We start from the raw sequence: 16,701 nt of genomic DNA on the forward strand, positions 1-16,701 counted from the left end.
CTAATCTGGGGCTGTCTGACAGCAAACCACCCCCCTTCACGGCCTGGCTGCCACAAGCATTAGCCACCCCCACCTAGTTTACACCCGCTAATGTAACTCCACCACCGCACTCGCTGGAGTATACAGCAGCACCAGTGGCATTACCTTATCTAAAGCCACGTCATATACAGGAAGAGTATGGCCTCAATGGAGACAGCGGTCGGCACTGGGATGGGGGCATGACCTCTGTTGCAGTTCTGCTCTCCCTGCATATGACGCAGCTTTAGAAGTGGTAATGACGCTGCTGCATATTCCAACGGGGAATGGCGGGGAGAGTGGGGTTGTATATTTCCAACACGACCTTTGTATTTTGAAAATGTGTCAGGTGGTAATACATATGTAGCCCTTACCTATTTGTGGGCCCTATTAAGTGGGTAATACTTTCGGGATTTAGTGCCTCCACCCAAGCGTGAGTACACTGGCTTGCTTGGGAAAGCCACCATGTAAGGGACTATGTGTTGACATAATACACTGAGGGCAGCGGATGGTATCCGAATAGCAATAAGGTGTATATTTAGCGCTAGGTGGTAAAAAATGTGATTTGACAGTTATTACCTTTTTTTCCTCTAGGGTTCGTAATTCACTTGGTCTCTTTTCTTTCAGGTCAAACCGCTTTCATCTGTCCCAGACGATCACTCCTTTAGGTAAGTACATTTTATTGGGAATCACAGTATTCAACAATTTTATACCACAGGAAGATAAATGGCAACCTATCATATCACATATAATAAACAATCGTAGGACTCTTTGTACAATACTGTTGCATGCAATACACAAAAATTTATAACCGGCTAAGCAGAAAAAATAAACTCAGCATACACTTATTATTCCATAGCGCCTTTAACTATAGGAAGGTCACTCTATTCAATGTTATACAAGTAACCTACATTTAGCGTTCACCTGTTAGGTATACCTGACTATAACATTGGTGCACAGTTGGGGCCCATTACAACAACCTAGAGTTAGGATGAGGATGCAAGAATCAGAGAGATAAACACCTCTTGTTTCTCGACCAGGCTATTTGTAGATCCATAACGGCCGATTGCGGCTATTATGTCTCTAGTTCAGCTATGATGAAGCTACTGTGGGCAAATGGACACTAGGTGATACTCCTTATTCTACCGTTCTTACAGTTCGGGTGAATTTGTTCATGGGTTCGGCTTCCTTAGATAGTATATAAAGGCAGACTGTAGCAATTATGGATTAGACTATATCAAGATTAACTGGACTGTAGATGCTTAAATATGGCTAAATATTGGATGCAGTCTCTATATATAAAGTCAGTGCATCTTATAAACAACTAATAAAAGTCATAAACAGTACCAACAGTTCTGTATTCAGCCTCCCTAGGAACTTTACTCAATCTGCTTTAATGTTAGATGACTAGTATATGCCCTGGCATGGGAGACACTGTGCCCCTGGATCTCCACTATAAAGGTATCCACAAGAATTCCCCTGTTTATAATTCGGTGGTTATAGGTTCGTACTTCCACTGTTTAAACCACCATCCTCTTTAGTACACAGTAGGGAACAGTATAGGTACCCAGTGTGACAATGCTTGTGACTAGACCCTGAGAAAGAGGAACTGTAGTTCAATCTGTGTGTGGAGTGGCTGCTTATTAGGTCCCACGGTGACAGGAGCTGAACCCCTTTCCTAATCCATACCTGGATTTAGTGGTTGCTGGCTCTCTTAATTCTTACCACTCCCCCTGCTCTGATCTGGATGACTGCCACCGTTTGTGTTCCACTCCTCCCAATAGACTTAGCTGGGGACCCAGTGGGACTGTCTATCGTTATTTATTAGCCTTGCCTTCACAGCTTTCGGTCTGACTGCTGCTTGCCCTTACCTTCACAGATACTGCTGTGGATGCTCCATACAATAGGGAGGGAGAATGGAGATCCAGCCTGTGTGTGCGGTTAGTAGGGAGCCCTGCTGAAGCTCTTTCTCTTCTCTGGCTCCCCTTCCGTTAGCTGTGGTCCGCTTCTCTATCTGCCTCTCTACTCAGCACTCCCCTCTCACCTGGGCTAGCAGCGGGGTTGAGATGTGATTCGGATCCTCTGATGCCACACGGCTCACCTCCAGCCTCCCCAGCAGTTCCTACGGTCTCTCTCTGCGGCACAATGTGGCCCTGTTCAGCGGAGATCACCCAGGTCATGGCTCACCCCCAGCAGATTCCGTAAACTTCTCCGGTCTCTCTCTGCGGTGCGATGTGGCTCTGGTCAGCGGTCGCCTATCCTTCCCTGGATGTCTTATCTGCAGCTTCTCCGGTAACACCGCCGCTCCCGAGATGCCCGTGGCTCCCAGTCTCTCCAACCCGTCACCTCTCTCCTGCGTCACACTCCTCAGCGCTACCCCCTCGTGCCGGTCAGCTCCATTTCCCCCTCCCCCCGAAGTAACCGTCTCTTTCTCCCCGCGTGCTGCAGGCTCGCTCCTCTCTCTGCACATGGACACTCTTTTCCCAGCACGGGGGGCTTCCAGAATAATTTCCCCCAATCTCCTCGTGCCAGTTCAATCCCCAGTTACTGGTGCTTTTGCATTTACAATATGCCTACCATCATCTGTATATGGCATATACTAGGGTTACACTATCCCCCTGGTGAGTACACTTTAAGGTTATAGTGTACATCACCACTTACTCAAGGATTCTATCCACGTCCAGTTTCACCACGTGAAACCGTATACCTGAAATAGGGTCAAGACATCACTAGATGGGGTTGTAATACCCACTGAACTTCCGTAGGGGTTCCCAATTGATCATATGTCAGTATTCAAGGAGGCTTACGGATTCTTTGTGGTCGGCAAGATAAAGTGGTGGGTATTGTCTCGCTTCCTATCTCCTCTTGAGATCCACCCCCAGAGGACAGAACCCTATCAGACTCAGCACTCGGTTCTTCGGCTCTCTCATTATTCTCCCCTCCCCATTCATCAGTAGATTCAATAGGTTCATTAAGTCTACTATCCACAGCAGAAGGTTCATCTACATTACCCGCAAGGTCGTCAGATCCCCTCTCTTTATAGTATCATCCACTAAAGTAATCCTCAATCCCTTCCTCCTCCTCAGAATATACGGGCTCTTTGAGGTGTTGCTCTAACTGGCCTAGATCAGAACGATCTACCCCCGTCTCTGGATCAACATCTCTCCATCAGGTGCCTGGCATTATGGGCAACAGATGTTTTCGGTGATAAGTGAGAGAGGGGCCCTGTCCATTTTCAGGTACTAGTTGATATACTGGAATGTTTGGGAGTTTCCTGACTATGGTATAGGGATTAGGTCGCCAACGATTATTGAGTTTCCTCCGTCTAGGTGCTCCCAATATGCGAATCAGCACTCTATCTCCTGGAAGCAATCGATGTTCTCTCACATGGCTGTCATATTGGGTCTTGTTCTTTTCACCGGATCGTCTCGCAGTCTCTTGAGCTAACCGGTGAGCCCTCCCTCAACTGCTGTCAGAGGCGCTGCACATATTGAGTGTGAGATGATGCCGGGGGATTATTGAACTGAGTCCCTAAGCACACATCAATGGGTAACCGGGCTTCTCGCCCAAACATAAGAAAATAGGGGTTATACCTCGTAGACCCATTCTTAGTGCAATTGTAGGCGTGTACTAAAGGTGAGATATATTGCTTCCACTGAGACTTCTGTTTGGGGCTTAATGTACCTAGCATGTTTAATAATGTACGGTTAAACCGCTCCAGTTGAGGGTCCCCTTGCGGGTGATATGGAGTCGTTCGGGATTTCTTTATCCCACAACAGAAACAGAGTTCTCGAATGAGTCGACTTTCAAAATCCCGCCCTTGGTCGGAATGTATCCTAGCGGGCAGCCCATAATGCTGAAAGAACTTTTCCTATAGGGTCTTGGCAACTGTTACCGCCTTTTGCTTAGGTGTCATATAGGCCTGCGCGTACCGAGTAAAATGGTCCGTAACCACCAGTATTTTCCCTTCTTTGCTCTAGGGTTCTTCCAAGGTTAGAAAATCAATGCATATCAAATCTAACGGTCCAGAGCTTTGGATGTTCACTAGAGGAGCGGCTTTGGTAGGTAAGGTTTTCCGTAGTATACAATTCCCACAGGTTCTAAAGAACCGCTCGATGTCTCGGTTCATATAAGGCCAGAAGAATTGATCCAAAATCAAACTGTGTGTTTTGTCATAACCAAAATGACCATGGCGGTCATGCAATTCGGTCAAAACTAGTTGCTTGTACTTTGCTGACAATACTATCTGTGACTTAACACTACCATCAGGTCATCGACTATTCTATACACCACACCTTGCTGTAGCCTCAGCCGCTTCAATTGCAGCAATAATATTTTAGTATTGCCAGACAGGTTCTTATCTGCCCTCTCCGTAGTCGAACAATTCTCCAGAATATGTACAATAGGTGATATATCTACGTCATTCCTCTGCTCCAAAGCTAATTGTGCTGATCCGGTTACTGTTAAATCATCCACATCTGAGGGACTCAATTGTTGATACATAGATGGTATAGCTTAGTAAATTGAATGGCCGCCACTATGACGTGTTTTGTAACACTGACTTAGTGACATAGACCTTTTACTGCGGCTACAAGGTCTTCTATCCACCCATCCGGATCCACCTCAACCTCATGGTGTGGCATTCGCGACAGAGCATCTGCGTCTTGATTAACCGATCCGGGGAGAGTAAAATTAAAATTACTTAATGTAGCAAGCCACAGGTGGCCAGTCGCATCCAGCTTAGCTGTAGTCTGGATGTAAGTTAAAGGGTTGTTGTCTGTTTGCACTAAAAATTCAGCCCCATAGAGATAGTAATGAAATGTTTCTGTGACTATCCACTTGAGAGCCAAGAATTCCAGTTTATGGACTGGATACTTTCTCTCACTGCTGGATAGTCCCCGACTGACATACAGTAAGCGATAGGTCTTAATTGTTGGTCCTGAAGTTGATATAAAACTCCTCCCAGCATGTCAAAGGAGGCGTCAATGTGTAATTCATATGGAAGCTCCGGGTTCGCGTATGCCAGCACAGGGGAGTTGGTTAACCGCTCCTTCAATTTTTCAAAAGCCTCCTCACAACGTACATCCCACCTGCTCCCAAAAGGCTCACGGGGCTTACAGTAAACCCTGTTGTCCATCTGCTCTGCTCTGCATGCTTTCCCTTTTACTGGATAACCTCGAGTTAATTCCGTTAGCGGCCGTGCAATCTGGGAGTACAGTGGCACAAATGTGCGATAATAGCCACAAAACCCTAAGAACGATCTCAATTCTTTAAGATTATCTGGCCAGGGCCACTTCTTTACTGTATCCACCTGTTCCCGGTCAGTAGCGACCCCTTGTTGGCTTACGATATGTCCGAGGTATTTCACAGACGAACGGCAGAACTTAGACTTTTCCACTGATAGTTTTAGCCCCCGGGCTTGCAAGCGGTCCAACATCTTAATTAAGCGTTCATTATGCTCTTCAAGGGTCCGTCCAAACACAATGATGTTGTCTAAATAAACTAACACCTCGCGATAACACATGTCCCTTATGGTTTTTTCCATGGTCCTATGAAAGGTCGCTGGGGCTCCGTTTATGCATTGTGGCATCTTCAGAAATTCAAAGAACCCGATCGGGCAGATGAAAGCAGTCTTAGACCGGTCGGACTCGCTCATTGGGATCTGGTAGTACCCACATCGAAGGTCCAACACTGAAAACCACCTACTTCCCTGCAGGCAATCTAAGGCCTCATCCACCTTGGGAACCGTGTATTGATCTGGGACCGTTCTACTATTCAGGGTGCGGTAGTCAATACAGAGCCTAATTTCTCCATTTTTCTTCCGAGCCACAAATATAGGTGATGCATACTGACTTTCCGAGTCTGCTATTTCATGGTTTTCAAGCAGGCCCTTCAGATGATTCCTGACATCTTCGAAGTCAGCCCGCGCAAGTCTCCTTGATCTTTCCCTAAATGGGGTCTCATTAGTTTATTTAATATGATGCTCTACTCCTACAGCCGAACCCAAGTCCCACTCGCTCTTGGAGAAAACAGCCTCCCTACTCCTCAGTTGTTCCATCAGTAGTAGTTTATCCTCATCATTGATATCACTACCCTTGAAACAAGAATCTAGGTTGAACTTTGAGGTTAGCAGCCGCTCCTGAAGATGTCCCTCTACCTTCATACACTGTCCATCTTCTTCGAGGCCTTTGTTTCACAGGGTATACTTTCTTCCAGGGCTCTGCTTGTCACACCACTGAATAAGATTCCGATACATGTTGGTATTAGTGCCCACAATAACAGGTAGATTTCCATTATCCCCAGGAGAGTCAGGACATATACGAGAGCTATTAATGGTACAGCCTCTTTGGGGGAGCTCAGACCCGGTTCCAAGGTAATCTGAGTAATTATGTCCCTAAGTATGGATACCACTGCTCACTCAGACCCCAGATGGTAAGCCCTGTGAGAGGTTGAATAGGAATATCCGAAAGGTGAGTATGATACCAAGACTCAAATACAATAGATACTTGAGAGCTACTGTCCATCAACACTGTACATTCATGTCCATTAATAAGGGCTCTAGTTAACGGCACCTGTCCCAGTAGACTATCGGGAATGTTATGAGACCACTGGGTACTCCCCATTGCTCTGACCTTTATAATCGGGGAGCCTGCGAGGGGTCCACAGGACTCCCGTTGGAGTTTTCCCCATGGATGCTCTTCTTTGATAATTGTCGTTACGCCTCCTCTGTTCATTCCCAGAGATGGGACATTCAATGGAACGGTGCCCCAACTGTCCACAGCTGTAACACTCGAAAGGACACAGTTGTCATTTCTTCGAGTCACCCCACGTCCTATCCCTGAGGGTCAGTTCAAACTAGGGGTTTGACAGGTCTGTAACTCAATGAGTTGATCAATCTTTTTATTTTGTTCCTCAAGTAATTTTAAAAGATGGTCATCCATGTCCGGAGGGCATGGGGAAGGCAGCACCACTTTGACTTTCCTCAAGCATTTTTCTCAGTTTTCTATCTGCACTTCTTCCAGTTTTACCTCTTTAACCAATTAATTTAGAGTTGGAGGATGTGCAGTCGTCCTGGTGCATCGTAATCGCTGGGCCATTGGACTGTTGGTAAGAGCCCCTTTCAGCACTTGCTTTAATCGTCTTTCATCCACCAACTCTTTGTCTAGGCCTCCTTTGTCCACTATCTTATAGATCAACCGGTCTACACGATAAATAAAGTGAGTTAAATTCTCCCCATGGTCTTGGTACGCGCTGTTCAATAGGGCCATTAAATCCCCCACATCTTCCAATGTTCCAAAAGAGAAGTCTAGCACCTCAATATAATCTTTCAAGGTAGCAGTGGGGTTGCTCCGCCGGGTTGCCTGGATCACTCCCATTGCGGGCCCTCTTAAACTCTCGACCACCCTCTGTTGTCTGATATACTCTGGGCACTGCCACTCCTCGGAGTGTTGAACGACGGCTTCCCTCCACAACTCGTAGGTTTCTTCTCCTGTGGGAACTGGGGTAATTCCTGAAAATATTTGCAACCAACGATATCCCCCTTCATAGTGCCACATTTCCAGGTGACTGACTACTTTGTCAACCACATTGTCTACCTGGGTTTCTGCGGGTGCACTGTTCAGAGGAGGATCCAGATCTACACTCATGCCGATGCCTGTTGTATGTAATCATCCCCCTACAGAGGGTTCCCCGGTGCCTAAATCTCGGGGATCTCCCTCTTGGGCCGCCTCTTCTCCCCCATCTCTACCTTCATCGGGCCACACTATCTGCACTTTTCTACCCATGGTCTCTTCAAGTAATATCATGCTGGGGATGAGAGTTCGATCCAGTGCAATTTTATTATCACAAAGCATAGCAAAAATATCCCGATAGGGTCCTTTCCATTGCTCCACGATGCGGGGTAGGTGTATGCCACATAGTGCTCCCACAGTTTTCAACACCCCTTCATCCATCACTGCAGCCATATTCCCTACTAATCCAAAACTACAAGAGGGATCCACCCATTTCTCTTTACACCACCGACCAATATCACTTTCCGTGACCAGCTCCATTCTGGTAACAATTAATTATGCTGCGGTGGCAAGAGGAGACAACCGTATGCAGGATCTCAGCAGTGCCTCCAATGTAGCCCTTACCTATTTGTAGGCCCTATTAAGTGGATAATACTTTCAGGATTTAGTGCCTCCACCCAAGCGTGAGTACCCTGGCTAGCTTGGGAAAGCAACCCTGTAAGGGACTATGTGTTGACATAAAACACTGAGGGCAGCGGATGGTATCCGGATAGCAATAAGGTGTATATTTAGAGCTAGGTGGTAAAAAATGTTATTTGACAGTTATTACCTTTTTTTCCTCTAGGGTTCGTAATTCACTTGGTCTCTTTTCGTTCAGGTCAAACCGCTTTCATCTGTCCCAGACGATCACTCCTTTAGGTAAGTACATTTTATTGGGAATCATAGTATTCAACAATTTCATACCACAGGAAGATAAATGGCAACCTATCATATCACATATAATAAACAATCGTAGGACTCTTTGTACAATACTGTTACATGCAATACACAAATATTTATAACCGGCTAAGCAGAAGAAATAAACTCAGCATACACTTATTATTCCATAGCGCCTTTAACTATAGGAAGGTCACTGTATTCATTCTATTAAAAGTAATACAAGTAACCTACATTTAGAGTTCACCTGTTAGGTATACCTGACTTTAACGTTGGTGCACAGTTGGGGCCCATTACAACAACCTAGAGTTAGGATAAGGATGCAAGAATCAGAGTGATGAACAATTCTTGTTTCTTGACCAGGCTATTTGTAGATCTGTAACGGCCGATTGCCGCTATTATATCTCTTTTTCAGCTACGATGTAGCTACTATGGGCAAATGGACACTAGGTGATACTCCTTATTCTACCGTTCTTACAGTTTGGGTGAATTTGTTCATGGGTTCGGCTTCCTTAGATAGTGTATAAAGGCAGGCTGTAGCAATTATAGATTAGGCTATATCAAGATTATCTGGACTGTAGATGCTGAAATTCTTGCTTTTAAATATTGCTAAATATTGGATGCAGTCTCTATATAAAGTCAGTGCATCTTATAGACAACTAATAAAAGTCATAAACAGTACCAACAGTTCTGTATTCAGCATCCCTAGGAACTTTACTCAGTCTGCTTTAATGTTAGATGACTAGTACATGCCCTGGCATGGGAGACACTGTGCCCCTGGATCTCCACTATAAAGGTATCCACAAGAATTCCCCTGTTTATAATTCGGTGGTTATAGGTTCGTACTTCCACTGTTTAAACCACCATCCACTTGAGTACACAGTAGGGAACAGTATAGGTACCCAGTGTGACAATGCTGGTGACTAGACCCTGAGAAAGAGGAACTGTAGTTCAATCTGTGTGTGGAGTGGCTGCTTATTAGGTCCCACGGTGACAGGAGCTGAACCCCTTTCCTAATTCATACCTGGATTTAGTGGTTGCTGGCTCTCTTAATTCTTACCTCTCCCCCTGCTCTGATCTGGATGACTGCCTCCGTTTGTGTTCCACTCCTCCCAATAGACTTAGCTGGGGACCCAGTGGGACTGTCTATCATTATTTATTAGCCTTGCCTTCACAGCTTTCGGTCTGACTGCTGCTTGCCCTTACCTCCACAGATACTGCTGTGGATACTCCATACAATAGGGAGGGAGAATGGAGATCCAGCCTGTATGTGCAGTTAGTAGGGGGCCCTGCTGAAGCTCTTCTCTCTCTTCTCTGGCTCCCCTTCCATTAGCTGTGGTCCGCTTCTCTGTCTGCCTCTCTACTCCGGCACTCCCCTCTCACCTGGGCTAGCAGCGGGGTTGAGATGTGATTCGGATCCTCTGATGCCACATGGCTCACCTCCAGCCTCCCCAGCAGTTCCTATGGTCTCTCTCTGTGGCACGATGCGACCTTGTTCAGCGGAGATCACCTGGGTCACGGCTCACCCCCAGCAGCCTCCGTAAACTTCTCCGGTCTCTCTCTGCGGCGCGATGTGGCTCTGGTCATCCCAGTCTCTCCAACCCGTCACCTATCTCCTGCGTCACCCTCCTCAGCACTCCCCCCTCACGCCGGTTCAGCTCCACCCCCCTCCCCCCGGAGTAACCGCCTCTTTCTCCCCGCGTGCTGCAGGCTCGCTCCTCTCTCTGCACACGGACACTCTTTTCCCAGCACGGGGGGCTTCCAGAATAATTTCCCCCAGTCTACTCATGCCAGTTCAATCCCCAGTTGCAGTGCTTTTGCATTTACAACATGCCTACCATCATCTGTATATGGCATATACCTGCATTTATTTACACTGTAATAATGTACCATGTATATCAATTTATTTACACATATATAATATATTTATATATCGGTCACCAGGTGTCAGTAGTATACTACCCACCATAGACTATAATCCATTAGTCCCGGTAAACCTCATACTAGGGTTACACATACACCTGTGCATTAGTGATGTGCAGTGGGGTGAGGCAGAGCCTTTCCTGTCATACTAACATTTGTGCCAATATTTTGACTGTATAAAGTATATGAAGAGATTTGTCAAGGGTCCTTGACAAATTCCCTTGCTGGTGCACAGGTGTATGTATTACCACCCTACACATTTTCAGAATACACGTCATGTTGGAAACATACATCCCCATCCCCCTCCAACTCCCCCCTCCGCCATTTCCCGTTGGAATATACAGCAGCAGCATTTTCCCTTCTAAAGCTGCATCATATGCAGGGAGAGCAGGACTGCAACAGGGGCCATGCCCCCATTCCAGTGTTGACCACCGCTGACTGTCACCAAGACAGCACCAGCCATGCTCAAGAATGTCTGAGGGCTGCAGCCAGTGCAGCCTGTACTCCAAACGGTGGCTGGCACCAGTGATGAGGCGGACACTACTGTGGGCAGGCAAGCATGGAAGCACTGAAGATCCGATCATGTACAGCTGGTGCAGAGGTGTTGCGCCAGCCGCGCCACCCCCCCCCCAACCCAATTGCAGGCCACGTCCACTCCCATCTCCAATCTCCCCTGGACCACGTAGGAAAGATTCAGGTGTGAGGTACCAGAAAAGAGGGACCCATCACTTCCACTCCGAAAGTCCGAGAGTCCGTCCATCCTGTGTGAGCCTGCTGTCAGCATAGAGAGAGCAACGGTTGCTGGGACCCGGGAGCTGCAAAGGGGAAGTGAGATCCTGGGTTTGAGGTGTGAAAGGGGTATAACTTATGCTTGCCAAGTCCCTTCCACTCTCATCCTGCCCTCTTCTTCCCACCACTACTCCCATCCTGCCCTCCACTTTTCACCACTTCTTCTAGCTTGCCCACTGCTCTCCACCAGGTCCATAACTACGTGTGTGCCAGGTGTGCCTGGTACACAGCACAGTCGCCCTGAGGGCACAACTGCCCGCATTCCCTAAAGTCATTACAAACCGCCTGTGTGTGTCGGATCGAAGAGAGGAAGCGTAGCAGCTCCAGGGGCTGGTTAGAATGAAGGTGAGGGAAGGGGAGGAGGGCCGCAGCAGCGCACTGTAATTGGTGGCGGCACTGCTGCAGCTGTCCCTCTCCTTCCACATAGGCTGGCCGCCACTGCTGTGAATGCTGGGATGTGCTTCCCTCATCCCAGCATTCACAGCGGTGGCCGCCAGCCAATGTGGAAGGAGAGGGACAGCTGCATGCAGCGGCGCCACCAATTACAGTGCACTGCTGCTGCTCCCTCCTCCCCCTCCCTCCTCCTCCTTCCCTGCCTGGCCGGGATCTGCCAGCAGCTGCTGCCCTGAGGAGCCTGACTGCCTGAGCCAGCGGAGACAGTAAGTATCATCTATTCTGTCGGTCTGTCTATCTATATATTTATCTATCTAGTATGTCTGTCTGCCGCAATGTGTAATAATGGGATGCTGTCTGCCGTAATGTGTAATAAGGGGATGCTGTCTGCCGTAATGTGTAATAAGGGGACGCTATCTGCCGTAATGTGTAATAAGGGGACGCTGACTGCCGTAATGTGTAAAACGGGAGACTGTCTGATGTAATGTGTAATAAGGGGACGCTGTCTGCCACAATGTGTAAAAAGGGGACGTTGTCTGCCGTAATGTGTAAAAAGGGGGACACTGTCTGCCGTAATGTGTAAGAATGGGACGCTGTCTGCCATAATGTGTAAAAAGGGGGATGCTGTCTGCCGTAACGTGTAAAAAGGGGGACGCTGTCTGCCGTAATGTGTAAGAAGGGGACGCTGTCTGCCATAATGTTTAAAAAGGGGGACGCTGTCTGCCGTAATGTGTAAAAAGGGGGACTGTCTTCTGTAATGTGTAAAAAGGGGACGCTGTGTGTCTTCCAGCTGACATGGGCAGTGGGGAGGAGCAAGGAGGGTGGGGGGGGGGGTTCTGACACACTGGGAAGAGATCATGTGTCATGTGTATGCCCTAATGTGTAAAAAGGGGTACCCTGTCTGCCGTAATGTGTAAAAAGGGGATGCTGTCTGCTGTAATGTGTAAAAAGAGGATGCTGTCTGCCATAATGTGTAAAAAGGGGGACTGGCTGCCATAATGTGTAAGAAGGGGATGCTGTCTGCCGTAATGTGTAAAAAGGGGGACTGGCTGCCATAATGTGTAAATAGGGGCACTGTCTGCCGTAATGTGTATGAAGGGGATGCTGTCTGCCATAATGTTTAAAAAGGGGGACACTGTCTGCCGTAATGTGTAAAAAGGGGGACTGTCTTCTGTAATGTGTAAAAAGGGGACGCTGCATGTCTTCCAGCTGACTTGGGCACTGGGGAGGAGCAAGGAGGGTAGGGGGGTCCTGACACACTGGGAAGAGATCATGGGGTATATTTACTAAAATTCATATTTTTCAGAATGAGGTTAAAGTTCAAACACGAATGACATCGAAAGTGTAAATTTGCAACTTTTTGAATTTATTACGACTAATTTACTAAGCTGTCGTATTCTGCATTTTCGTGTTTTCCGATGTCGATGTCATTCTTATTTTTTTGCAGTGTTTTACGGGAGTGAATAGAAAAACACTGCCGACATTAACACAATGAATCTCGGCCGGATCTGTGAGATCCGTGCAGGGCTTCATTGTGCACCTTTCGTAAAAAAAATAACATTGTTACAAATCTAAAAAAAAATGTGTGGGGTCCCCCCTCCCCCTTAAGCAAAACCAGCCTCGGGCTCTTTGAGCCGGTCCCGGTTGACAAAATATGGGGGGGGAAATGACAGGGGTTCCCCCATATTTCATAAACCAGCACCGGGCTCTGCGCCTGGTCCTGGTTCCAAAAATACAGGGGACAAAAAGCATAGGGGTCCCCCGTATTTTTGAAACCAGCACCGGGCTCAACTAGCCAGGTACATAATGCCACAGCCGGGGGACACTTTTATACTGGTCCCGGGGGCCCTGGCATTACATACCGAACTAGTCACCCCTTGGCCGGGGTACCCTGGAGGAGTGGGAACCCCTTAAATCAAGGGGTCCCCCCCTCCAGCCACCCAAGGGCCAGGGGTGAAGCCCGAGGCTGTCCCCCCCCATCCAAGGGCGGCGGATGGGGGGCTGATAGCCTTTTGAAAAAAATTTGAATATTGTTTTTAGTAGCAGTACTACAAGTCCCAGCAAGCCTCCCCCACAAGCTAGTACTTGGCGAACCACAAGTACCAGATTGCGGTGGAAAACCGGGCCCGCTGGTACCTGTAGTACTACTACTAAAAAAATACCCCAAAAAAAACAGGAAACACACACCGTGAAAGTATAAGTTTATTACATACATGCACACCTCCAAACATACATACTTACCTATGTTCACACGAGGCTCGGTCCTCTTCTCCATGTAGAATCCTAGGGGTACCTGTTGAAAAAATTATACTCACATAATCCATTGTACCTTCTGTTCTTTGTATAATCCACGTACTTGGCAAAATAAAAAAACGGAAACCTGACCACGCACTGAAAGGGGCCCCATGTTTACACATGGGAACCCTTTCCCCGACTGCCAGGACCCCCCCTGACTCCTGTCAAAGAGGGTCCCTTCTGCCAATCAGGGAGCGCCACGTCGTGGCGCCCTCCTGATTGGCTGTGTGCTCCTGTAGTGTCTGTGAGGCAGCACACGGCAGAGATACAATGTAGCGCCTATGCGCTCCATTGTATCCAATGGTGGGAACTTTGCGGTCAGTGGTTGACCGAAAGTAACCTTCACCCCTGGCCCTTGGGTTGCTGGAGGGGGGGACCCCTTGATTTAAGGGGTTCCCACTCCTCCAGGGTACCCTGGCCATGGGTGACTAGTTCGGTATGTAATGCCAGGGCCGCCGGGACCAGTATAAAAGTGTCCCTCGGCTGTGGCATTATGTACCTGGCTAGTGGAGCCCGGTGCTGGTTTCAAAAATACGGGGGACCCCTACGCTTTTTGTCCCCCGTATTTTTGGAACTAGGACCAGGCGCAGAGCCCGGTGCTGGTTTATGAAATATGGGGGAACCCCTGTCATTTTTTTCCCCATATTTTGTCAACCAGGATCGGCTCAAAGAGCCCGAGGCTGGTTTTGCTTAGGAGGGGGGACCCCACGCATTTTTTTTTTTTTTAAATTAACACTTTCCCACCCCTTCCCACTGATAAACATGCATGGATCTCACGGATCCGTGCATGCCTATCAGAACACGGTAAAAAAAAGCAGGTCTATTTTAAAACTGCTTTTTTTTACGATTTGAATTTATTCACGGCAGTGTTTGCCTATTGCCGGCAGTGTTTGTGAAATACAAATTTTAGTAAATGACCGAGTTCTAACAAATAACAGGCGTATTTGACCGATGATGTATTTATTCTTATTTTTTTCTTGGACTTCAAAAAAAATACGAATGCCCTCATCACTGCCGAGATTTGTGCTTAGTAAATTCCCGAGATGACACTTTGAAGAAAAAACGCAAAATCGGTCAAAATCGGGACCTTAGTAAATATACCCCTATGTGTCATGTGTATGCCGTAATGTGTAAAAAGGGGGACACTGTCTGCCATAATGTGTAAAAAGGGGACGCTGTCTGCCGTAATGTGTAAAAAGGGGCACTGGCTGCCATAATATGTAAAAAGGGTATGATGTCTGCCGTAATGTGTAAAAAAGGTATGATGTCTGCCATAATGTGTAAAAAGGGGAATCTGTCTGCTTTAATGTGTAAAAGGGGATCTACCAGGTGTAGTGGCGCTACTGTGCGGCGCAATTTGAATAATGGATACTACTGTGCACCGTAATATGAATTGGTAATATTTTGTGGCCACACCCCTTCCCCATGAAGCCACGCCCCTATATTTTTTATGTGCGCCTACAGTGCGCACTGCCCCTATTTTACATAAAGGGGGGGGGGCGTCGATGCCGTTTCTTGCACAAAGTGCTAAAATGTCTAGTTACGGCACTGCTCTCCACCACTACTACCTAGTTTGCTTTATGCTTCCCACTACTATTCCCAGCCTGTCCCCTGCTCTCCACCACTGTTACTCCCAGTTTGCCCCCACTGCTCCTCACTACTACTAATCTCATCCTGCCCCCTGCTCTCCACCTCATTACTCTCAGCCTGCCCCCTGTTTTCCACCATGACTTCTCCCATCCTACCCCCTGCTCTGCACTTCTACTGCTCCCATCCTGCTTCCCACTATTTCTCCCACCCTGCCGCCAGCAGTGGCAGAGTGTATGGAGCTTGTGCTCCATGTCTCACAGTAAAGTACCCATCCAAACTAACTAGAGATGAGCGGGTTCGGTTCCTCGGAATCCGAACCCGCCCGAACTTCAGGTTTTTTTACACGGGGCCGAGCGACTCGGATCTTCCCGCCTTGCTCGGTTAACCCGAGCGCGCCCGAACATCATCATCCCGCTGTCGGATTCTCGCGAGGCTCGTATTCTATCGCGAGACTCGGATTCTATATAAGGAGCCGCGCGTCGCCGCCATTTTCACACGTGCATTGAGATTGATAGGGAGAGGACGTGGCTGGCGTCCTCTCCGTTTAGACTAGAGTACTAGAGAGAGACACAAATTTTGGGGAGCATATTATTAGGAGGAGTACTACTTGCTGCTGATAGTGTGACCAGTGACCACCAGTTTAATTAATCCGTTCTCTGCCTGAAAAAAAATGATACACAGTGTGACACAGTCACATACCATATCTGTGCTCAGCCCAGTGTGCTGCATCATATGTAATACTGTATATCATTATCTGACTGTGCTGAGTGCTCACTGCTCACACAGCTTAATTGTGGGGGAGACTGGGGAGCAGTTATAGCAGGAGTACATATTTTAAGTACAGTGCACACTTTTGCTGCCAGAGTGCCACTGCCAGTGTGACTGACCAGTGACCACTGACCACCAGTATTGTGATTGTCTGCTGACCACCAGTATATTGTGATTGTCTGCCTGAAAAAGTTAAACACTCGTCGTGTGGTGTTTTTATAAACGCATTCTGCAGACAGTGTCCAGCAGGTCCGTCATTACATAATATATACCTGTCCGGCTGCAGTACTAGTGTGATATATATATATTTTAATTTTATCTCATTATCATCCAGTCTATATTAGCAGCAGACACAGTACGGTAGTCCACGGCTGTAGCTACCTCTGTGTCGGCAGTCGCTCGTCCATCCATAATTGTATACCACCTACCCGTGTTTTTTTTTTTTTCTATCTTCTTGATACTAGTAGCTTACTTTAGGAGT

The sequence above is a fragment of the Pseudophryne corroboree genome, chromosome 1 (assembly GCF_028390025.1).
Source record: "Pseudophryne corroboree isolate aPseCor3 chromosome 1, aPseCor3.hap2, whole genome shotgun sequence".
NCBI classification, from domain to species: domain Eukaryota; kingdom Metazoa; phylum Chordata; class Amphibia; order Anura; family Myobatrachidae; genus Pseudophryne; species Pseudophryne corroboree.